Raw genomic sequence first — 8,712 nt, 5'->3', positions numbered from 1 at the left:
GCAGAGTCAGCTATCTACCCGCTGGGGTGCACACACAGCTCTGCTGACCTCCTGCTGGGTTAGAGTGCTTTGTGAGCTGTTCCCTGAGCAGCCAGCCTTCCTGACAGCAGTGACCGCCTTGGGGCCCGCCCCTCGTCCTTGTGTTGGAGGTTCCCATGGTGACTCAAACACCCTCTGTCCTGGCGAGGCTAAGAACAGAAACAAACAACAAAGCTCATCCAGTGGGGCTGGACCAGCACCCGCCCCAGGGACCCCAAGACTTCGGCCCCTCTGAAGTTTGCAGACAGAGGCCACTTGCCAAGTCAGAGCTGGGCTTGCTTGGCTGGACGAGAATCAGGGAGACACGGAGCTGAGCCTGTGTATCACCTGCGCCAGGTCGGAGGCTCACCTGCAGACGGGTGCCACCTGCTCTCTGACCCCCAACCCCGTCCTGCGCCAGGCAGTCAGCGACGGGCTACAGGAAGCAGGCTGCACACTTCCGGACAGAAGTCTGATGATTCAGTGCAGGCGACTCTACAGACCCGTTCAGACCGTGAAGGTAACCGGGGCCCTCAGACTGAGCCATGTTGTTACCAAGACAGCTATTGTTAACACAAAGGAAGCCTTCTGTACTGTCCAGGCTTAACAGTCCAGCGATACAAGCAAAAACTATCATTTGTGAACTTTCGACATTTTGAACCATGAAGTTGCTCAATTAGATAATTTGGTGTGGTTACACATTGCAAAAGTAGTATCTTCAAAATGGCATAAAGAAGGCAGAAAAACGGTCCCGAGTTTACGGTAATAATTAGATTCCAAAATTCCCAAACAACAAACTGTTTCTGAGTACCAACTCTATTTATGCAAAAAAAAAAGAACAGAGGCTGACCACCTACAAATCACCATCCAGGCCAAGACCAAGCAGGGCACCCAACGCCATCGAAGATGGAAAGGAAACAAACAGAACTGTCCTTATTAAAAAAAAAAAAAAAAAAGATTGGATGTGTAGAAAATCTAAAACCTAAGAAAAATGTGCAAAATCTTTGGAAAACACCATAAATCCTTGCCAAAGCCTATTAAAGAAGCCGTTTAAAAATGTAGGAATATGTCATGTTTATGAATGGGAGGATTAAGTGTTTACAAAGTCAACTGAACTGAGATTGAATTCTAGATTCAATGCGATACCAGCCCTAACCGCTGCAGGGAGTCAACAGGCTGAAACCAAAAAAGGCCAGGACCCTGTGGACATGGAGGGTCCTGCAGAAGAGACTCAGTTGGGTCACTTCCACCCAGGTGTCGAGAAGACGCTCGCACCCCTGCACCAGCTCGGACAGTGGGCACTGGCGCAGGCTGCAGCAAAGGGACTCGGCACAAACCCAGAAACACTCACACAGAGGCAGCCCCCCGTCAGAGCGGTGGCCGATGTGGTGGGGAAGAAGGGTCCTGTCCTTGGGACAAGGGCCCTACCACCAGGCCGGCGCAGCAGAGAGGCGGACTCACGCTGCCCCGCTCCAGAGGCTCCGATCTGTAGAGAACGTGACTCCAGCTTAGGTTCCTGCTGCCCGAATGCACGCGTGGGCTTCCCTAGTGGCTCAGCTGGTAAAGAATCCGCCTGCAATGCGGGAGGCCTGGGTTTGATCCCTGGGTTGGGAAGACCCCCTGGAGAAGGGAAAGGCTACCCACTCTAGTATTCTGGCCTGGAGAATTCCATGGACTGTACAGTCCATGGGGTCACAGGGTCAGACACGACTGAGCGGCTTTGACTTCACTGATGCGCTCTTACTGGGAATGTGGCAGGCGGACCCAGTCACCACGACACAGGCGTGAACCAGGGAGACGCGCTGGTGGATGTGAGTGTGAAGGGCACTGATGGAGATGAGCCGGGGCCAGAAGAAGGCGCTCTGGATCTGAAGGTCGGGGCAGGTCGAGCTGGGGTGTGCGAGACGCCCGGACCCACTATGCGGGCCCGCCCTCCAGGCGCAGGCAGAAGCCTCGGCCAGCGACTTTCCCTCGCAGAAGCAGGATGATGGACAGCCCCAAGTGCAGGGTGGCGGGAGGGGCAGGCTGCGGAAAGGAGAGCCCCTCAGTCGGGGCTTCCGGGTCACTGAGAAGGTCGCTGAGCTGAGCGCCGGGCAAACAGAGGTCCCGGAGGGTGTTCAGGTGAGACTGGAGATCCAACCGGGCCTCCGCCCAGCATGGGGGCTTCTGCCTGGGATGCTGGGGGCCGCTCTGAGCTGGGTGGGATGGCCAGCATCTCCCCCCGCCCCCAAGATGTCCCTGTCGTCTGAGACATCAACCAGTTCCAAGTTCAAAACCGATGCACTGCCATCCTGGACAGAGCGGACAGGGCGAGAGAGGGGCGGGGTGGAGGCGGGGCCAGCAAGGAGGAGGCGAGGGTCCCGGGACGTGGCGGGGCCAGCTGCGGGCCTGAAATCCACAGACTGATGTGACAGCGTGTGGAACAAGGACTCCGCCGGCCTGCCCCCAGCAGACATAGGTCTGTCCGGCGGTCCGTTCTCCCGCTGCAGGGAGTTCAGGATGCGGGATGAGGACCCAGCAAATGCAGCCCCGGGACGCCGGCCGCTCTGCCTGGATCAGTGTCTCTCGTGGCTCCGTGTCCCGGGAACGGGAATCCCTGCAGGATGAAGCCTTGGGCTGGGGCGGCAGGTGGACCAGAAGGCTGGGGAGGACATGGTCAGGAGGTTCCGTCTGCTGAGAGGAAAGCCTTGGGCAAGGTCAGGCCCAGATAGCGCGCACCGGTGGCTCTGGGACTAATCTTTAGCGCCAACAGCTCCAACTCCAGCCAAACACCAGGGACGCCTCCCAGAGCCCCAGCGCCCAGCCTCCTGACGGAACGGCACTGCAGGTCCCGCGGCCCTGGCTGGGAGATCCCAGAAGCCTGCATGGGCCTGAAGCCATCGCTCCCGGTTTATGGACAATCCAGGTTGCTAATGGTTTCCTGCGCACCAGTGATCACAAGAATGCCAGGAAACCAGCTTCCCACGAGGGCACCGCGGGCAAATCTGCAGGAAGCACATTGAGTTTCATAAGCTTCACCGACCGCTGCCCTGAGATGAGAAACCCCAACGGAGGGCAAGGTGACCGATGGCTGCCGGCTGTCCCTGCCAAGGACCTCGGCTCCCTTGTAGTTAAAGGCGTGATCTGCCCGTGAGGGACTTGAACACGGGCGTGATGACGCTTGCACCCTGGCTCTGAGTGTGGCCAGCATGCCCACCCCCTCCCAAAGACCCCTATTGCTGGAGGGCGGCTCGCTCCCCAGGAGGGGTTTTGCACGTGAGGGGCTGTGTCCTCAGCCCACGGGGGCGGCCCCGGCAGGGGGCACTGCCCCGGCCACTTGATCACAGCGGTTTCCCAGGCCGTGAGGTGCCTGGCGCAGGGGCACGGTGCTCATCTTTCTGGGGAGCCAGTGATGGGGCCCTGGAGGCCACTGAGGTCCACGTCTTCCGCTGAGTCAGGGCAGCTGTGAGAGGACGCAGAGAGGCGCTCGCCCACGGCCGGCCTCCCCCAGTGCCCTTGCTTTCCCATGGACTTCCTAGGGAAGTTCATGTCCCCTCCGCGGGCTGAGCTCCATGCTCATCATTGGCAACGAGATTCTAACGGCTCTAGGCTATAATGCTGGGACTCCACGTACACCTTCTGCGTTTCAGCCAGAGGGTGTCAGCTCAGTCTCTGAAACATCTCCTGGCGTCAACAAGACTCAGTGTCTATCTCCAGGGGTGGAAGTGAAGAGGAAATCCACACCCAGGGACGTCTCACTGCACAAGGAAGGAGCTCTTTGTCCTGTTTCACAAAAAGAGAAAGGGAACCCGGAGAGGTCAGGCCAGGCCAAAAGTCAGGCAGGTGGAATGGAGGTGTCAGGAGAAGAACGCAGAGTGAGCTGGCTTCCCCCCAGCACACTGACTCTTGTAACGAACAAGAAAGAAATCAAAGAAACTCTCAGGGCCCAGAGACGAAAGGGTGATGTTTGAGACACCCTTGTGTTGTTGTCGAGTCCCTCAGTCGTGTCTGTCTCTTTGCGACCCCATGGACTGTGGCCCTGCAGGCTCTGTCGATGGGATTTCCCAGGCAAGAATGCTGGAGTGGGTTACCATTTCCTTCTCCAGGGGCTCTTCCTGACCCAGGAATTGAGCCCATGTTTCCTGCACTGGCAGGCGGATTCTTTACCACTGAGCCACTAGGGAAGTCCTTGAAATACCCAAACCACAGGTGAAGCTTACATCGTCCCCGAGAGCCGGTCTCCTTCCTGTTCTCTGACCCCACGAGGCTGCAGCATTGCCGGCCATGGGTGAGTCACGGGGGGGAGGGAAGGACCCAGAGGCCAAGAGCACCTGGGCTCCCCCAGGCCCTGCAGGGTCTCGCCAGGGGTATAAAGGGGCTTATGGGCGGTTTGCAGAGCTGGACCAGACTGAGACCCGGACGGTCACGTTCCCCATGGTCCTCACCTGCTGACCCAGTCCGGCTGCCTCCCCAGCTCCCACGAATCTGTAGGTCTGGAGTCCCTTGTGCTCCAGAAAGCCAGCTGAGGCCTGACTCCAGGGGTTGTGCCTGGTCATCCAGTGGGTAGGCTGGAGTTTAGAGTGGACTCGTTGTAAGATTTAGAGAAGAAAATGAAGTTTCTAGGGCTTTTCCTGGACCTGAAAACAGAATGTTTAAGGAGAACGGATAGTGGGGCTGTTTCAACTCATTCTTAGGAAAATCATGGGAGGCCCTGCAAGACCTACCTGGGGTCTCTCTTCTCCAGGTCTTCTCCAGGTCTCTGTCTCCGTGGCCAAGAGGAAGCTGGAAGGAAGCACATTCCTCGTCTGCTCAGTGAGGGGCGGCAAGCCCGCCCCTCTGGAGGAGGGCTGCTGGCATCAGGGCACATGGCAAAAGGGCACCATCCCACCCCAGGGGCCAGGATGGCAGCCACAGTGACCACGGGGGGTGCCACGGCCACGCGGCGGCTGGCAGCGGGATCCCTGCTCCCCGCACCCAGGCCCGCGGCCTCTAACCCTGTCCAGCGACCTCATCGTCTCGCCTCTCTTCAGATACGTTATTTGCAAAAACAAGATCATCACGATCAGCCTCTTGGTGAAGATCTTCACCTTGAAGAGCAATGGAGCCGCTGCTGATGAAAAATGAAGAGCAGAATCAGCAGTGACTTCGTAAATTCAATTTTTATTTTATGGAGTGGTAGGTCAGGAAGATCCCCTGGAGGAGGGCATAGCAACCGACTCCAGTGCTCTTGCCTAGAGAATTCCATGGACAGAGGAGCCTGGCAGTCCATGGGGTTGCAGAGCTGGACACGATTGAAGCAACTTAGCATGCACGCAGGTATAGTTGATTTACAATACTTGTATGGAGCTGCTGCTGCTGCTAAGTCGCTTCAGTCGTGTCTGACTCTGTGTGACCCCATAGACGGCAGCTCACCAGGGTCCCCGTCCCTGGGATTCTCCAGGCAAGAACATTGGAGTGGGTTGCCATTTCCTTCTCCAATGCGTGAAAGTGAAAAGTGAAAGTGAAGTCGCTCAGTCGTGTCGGACTCTTAGCGACCCCATGGACTGCAGCCCACCAGGCTCCTCCGTCCATGAGATTTTCCAGGCAAGAGTACTGGAGTGAGGTGCCACTGCCTTCTCCTTGTATGGAGCAAAGTGATTCGACTATGCACCATATTTAGGCCTCTGCACAGTTCCAGCAGCCTCATCGTCTCGCACGTAGGGCATCTGGACCATTTTCCGATTAGGCCATTGCAGCCTGTTGAGTGGCGCTCCCGTGTTACCCTGTAGGTCCTTATTAGTTATCTGTTTCACATACAGTAGTGTGTGTATGTAAACCCCAGCCTCCTGGTTTACCCCTCCCCACAACCGTCCTCCTTTGGCAACCGTAAGTCTGTTTTCTGTCGCCGGTGAGGCTGTTTTCTCTTTTGTAAGTCCACTTGTATTGTTTTTCAGACTCCACATATAAATGATATCCTATGATACTTGCTTTTGTCTGACTTATTTCTCTTAGGATGATCATCTCTGGGCCATCTCTGTCGCGGCCAATGGCACTGTGTCCTTCTTTCTTATGGCTGGGGAGCGGCCACAGTGTATCTGTGCCAAGTAGGAATTCATGGAGACACAGGGAGGGGGGCCCCTAAGGAGTCTGTGACTGGCCGAGACCTAAGAGCTCAGGAAAGACGTAGGGAGTGGAGGGCAGCCACGCGGAGCACTTTCCCGGAGCAGTCAGTTGCCAGGGGCTGAGGCAGGGAGCAGAGGAGGGTGCAGGGTCACAAGAATAGCTCAGGTAATGAGGATGTGAACAAGGGCAGACACAAACGCGGGGCAGGGGCATGAGGGCCCGGGACTCAGTCCCACGGGGAGGAGGCTGGGGCGGGCCTGGAGCACCTGCCCCCCGGCCCTGGCGAGAGCTGGGGTCCGCTGTCGGCCTCCTGTTTCCAGTTTCTCTGGGTCAAACGGGGCCATTTCTTCATTGAAACTCTGTTGCCGTTCAGTTCAAGCAGCCCCTGAAATACCTCAGCACCCTCTCCCTCCCCCATCTGCAGGAAAACACGGGTCAGCGCTGACCGCTATTCTAAGAACTAATGGCGGGACGGGGTAGGTCTCGAAGCCCGGCGGCCCCAGGAGCGTGGCTGTGCACACTCAGCCAGAGGGGAGCCACACTCACGCGTGTGAAAGCCACACTCATGCATGTGTCAAAGCCTGGGCCGTGCCAGGTGCTCGGCCTGAACCCCCGCTGTCTGCACAGCAGGAACAGGTGGTGTGGAATTAAACTATATACATAAACGGCCTGGGCACAACGTCCTGCTAAGCTAATAGAAACGTAGCTACAGCTGCAGTCGAGCACAAACCAGAAGTCACGTCGCAAACCTCCAGCCTCCCGAAGTTACAGAACTGCGATGTGTGCGGAGCACGCAGGCAACTCAGGGCTTCTGGCAGCGTCTGGGGGAAGCGTAGCAGGAAGTCGGGTTAGCATACGTGCTCATGGTCCCCACATCTGCTGAAATGAAGAGCTCTGGCCTCAGCATCGCAAGAAGCGGGTCTGAGTCTCGGGTCCCCAGTTCCCAACATCTGTGAGTGTCGGGGGTCGCGGGCGCAGAGGGCAACCCAGCCTGGCGGAGACGCTCCATGGACAAGAGGCCAGGGTGGCACCACGTCCTGGCCCTCTGATCCCACTGACACCGAAGCACATTTACAAGAAATGATGACCCTGGCTATTCTCTGAGTTAATTTCTGGTGCCGTAATTTCTAAAGAACACAAACAGCAGTGTTTTCCAGGAACTTCCCGTGAGAAAAGCTGCAAACTAAGTCACCCAGCAGAGGCTCCGTCCGTGGTCCCCGTTTTGTTTTGCTCAAAGAGGACAAAGCAACAGGACAGAGGCTCTGTGCTGGGAAGGGTGAGGGTGATGGGAAAGCGAGGGACGCGGGTGTCTCAGCTCCGAAAGTCGGGGCTTCAATCCAAGCCCATGGCTGAGATTCAGCTTCGGTAAAACACATCCAGCAGGATCTCCTCTATGAAGCCTGAGATGATGCTCGGTGAGCGGAAAGGGAGGTTACAGTGACGATCAGACGACCCCACACCCTCTCCTCCAAACCTCCAGGACTGGGAAGCCACCTGGGGCTCACGCTTCCACCCTTGAACCGCCCGTGCCAGCGACAAAGGGCAGTCTCCTCCCCGCCCCCCGGCCCCCGCTCCACCCTCCGTGACACCGCAGGCCCACAGAGCAGCTGTTTCTGCCAGACAGGCTTCCTGGCAGCGGTGACTGGGCCAGCACTGGGCTGACGGTCAGATTCACTAAGGTGCAAACCCCAACTCCAAGGCCACTCTGTTAAGTTAGAATACCAGGAAGAGCTATTTGGGGAACGACCCTGAGACCTGGCCGGGCTTCCTGCCTCTGAACAAAACACTTCAGACGCTAAAGGAGAAAATAAGACTGAGTCACTTTTAACAAATTTCACAGACATTAAAATAGGCACCTCTGGAGTTTCTGGAACCTTCCAAATTCAAACATGTGACCTCACTGTCAATGCTCAAGGTTTGGGTTTGAGAGTATCTGTTACCATAAACATAAAAGGTGGAGAATCCACAAGATTTCCAGCGGAAGGCTTAGCACTCCACATCTGCAGAAGCAAGAGCGTGTCTGCCCAAGGCCTTTGTCACAGGAGCCACGTTCAAGACTCAGGATGGTCCCCAAAGGGGCGCCCGCAAAGGAGGAACATGTTCTGAGAGGAGCCGATGGTGCACGACAGACACGGGACAGGACAGACGTGGACGGGACAAAGGGCAGGCTCAGGCCGGGCCGCAGGGACCCAGGGGGCTGAGATCTGGGTCCCCCAGGGCTCCTTCCCCGAGGGTGGGCCTGGGGCCCGCGCCCCCGCCTCCTGCCCACTGTCTCTCCTCTGCAATTACAGGTTGACCCGCGCCACTGTTGAAGCCAGGGCTCCCACCGTCCACGGTGGGGATTCCAGGGAGTCCAGGGCTCTGGCAACTGTGGGGAGACCCCCCCCGATCACTGTCCTGCTCCTTCATTTCCTGTCTCAAAGGTCCTGGCGTCCTGTGGCTACAGCTGCGGGAGGTGATGAGGGGGTAAAACCAGAAAAACCTCAGATGCCTTCCTGAAACTCTGTCAGAAAATACTTTTTTTTGCCCCAAATACATTAATGCATGTGATTCACTAAGCACATGAAGGAATCTTCTGGCAAATCATTTGGCAAATGGAACGCAAATATTTAT

General features: G+C 56.9%; 1 long non-coding RNA gene across 1 annotated transcript; it reads left to right on the top strand.

Moving 5' to 3' along the window:
* On the top strand, positions 1 to 5,959 carry LOC147367930 (uncharacterized). Its single transcript, XR_015169351.1, has 2 exons — positions 1 to 4,285; positions 4,742 to 5,959. It is a non-coding gene; the product is annotated as an uncharacterized LOC147367930 (long non-coding RNA).
* Positions 5,960 to 8,712: the final 2,753 nt, after the last annotated feature.

This window comes from Bos grunniens, chromosome 8 (genome assembly GCF_055505025.1).
Source record: "Bos grunniens cultivar Pamir isolate PY7600 chromosome 8, Bosgru_T2T1.0, whole genome shotgun sequence".
NCBI classification, from domain to species: Eukaryota; Metazoa; Chordata; class Mammalia; order Artiodactyla; family Bovidae; genus Bos; species Bos grunniens.
This window is presented reverse-complemented; position numbering and strand designations above follow the sequence as displayed.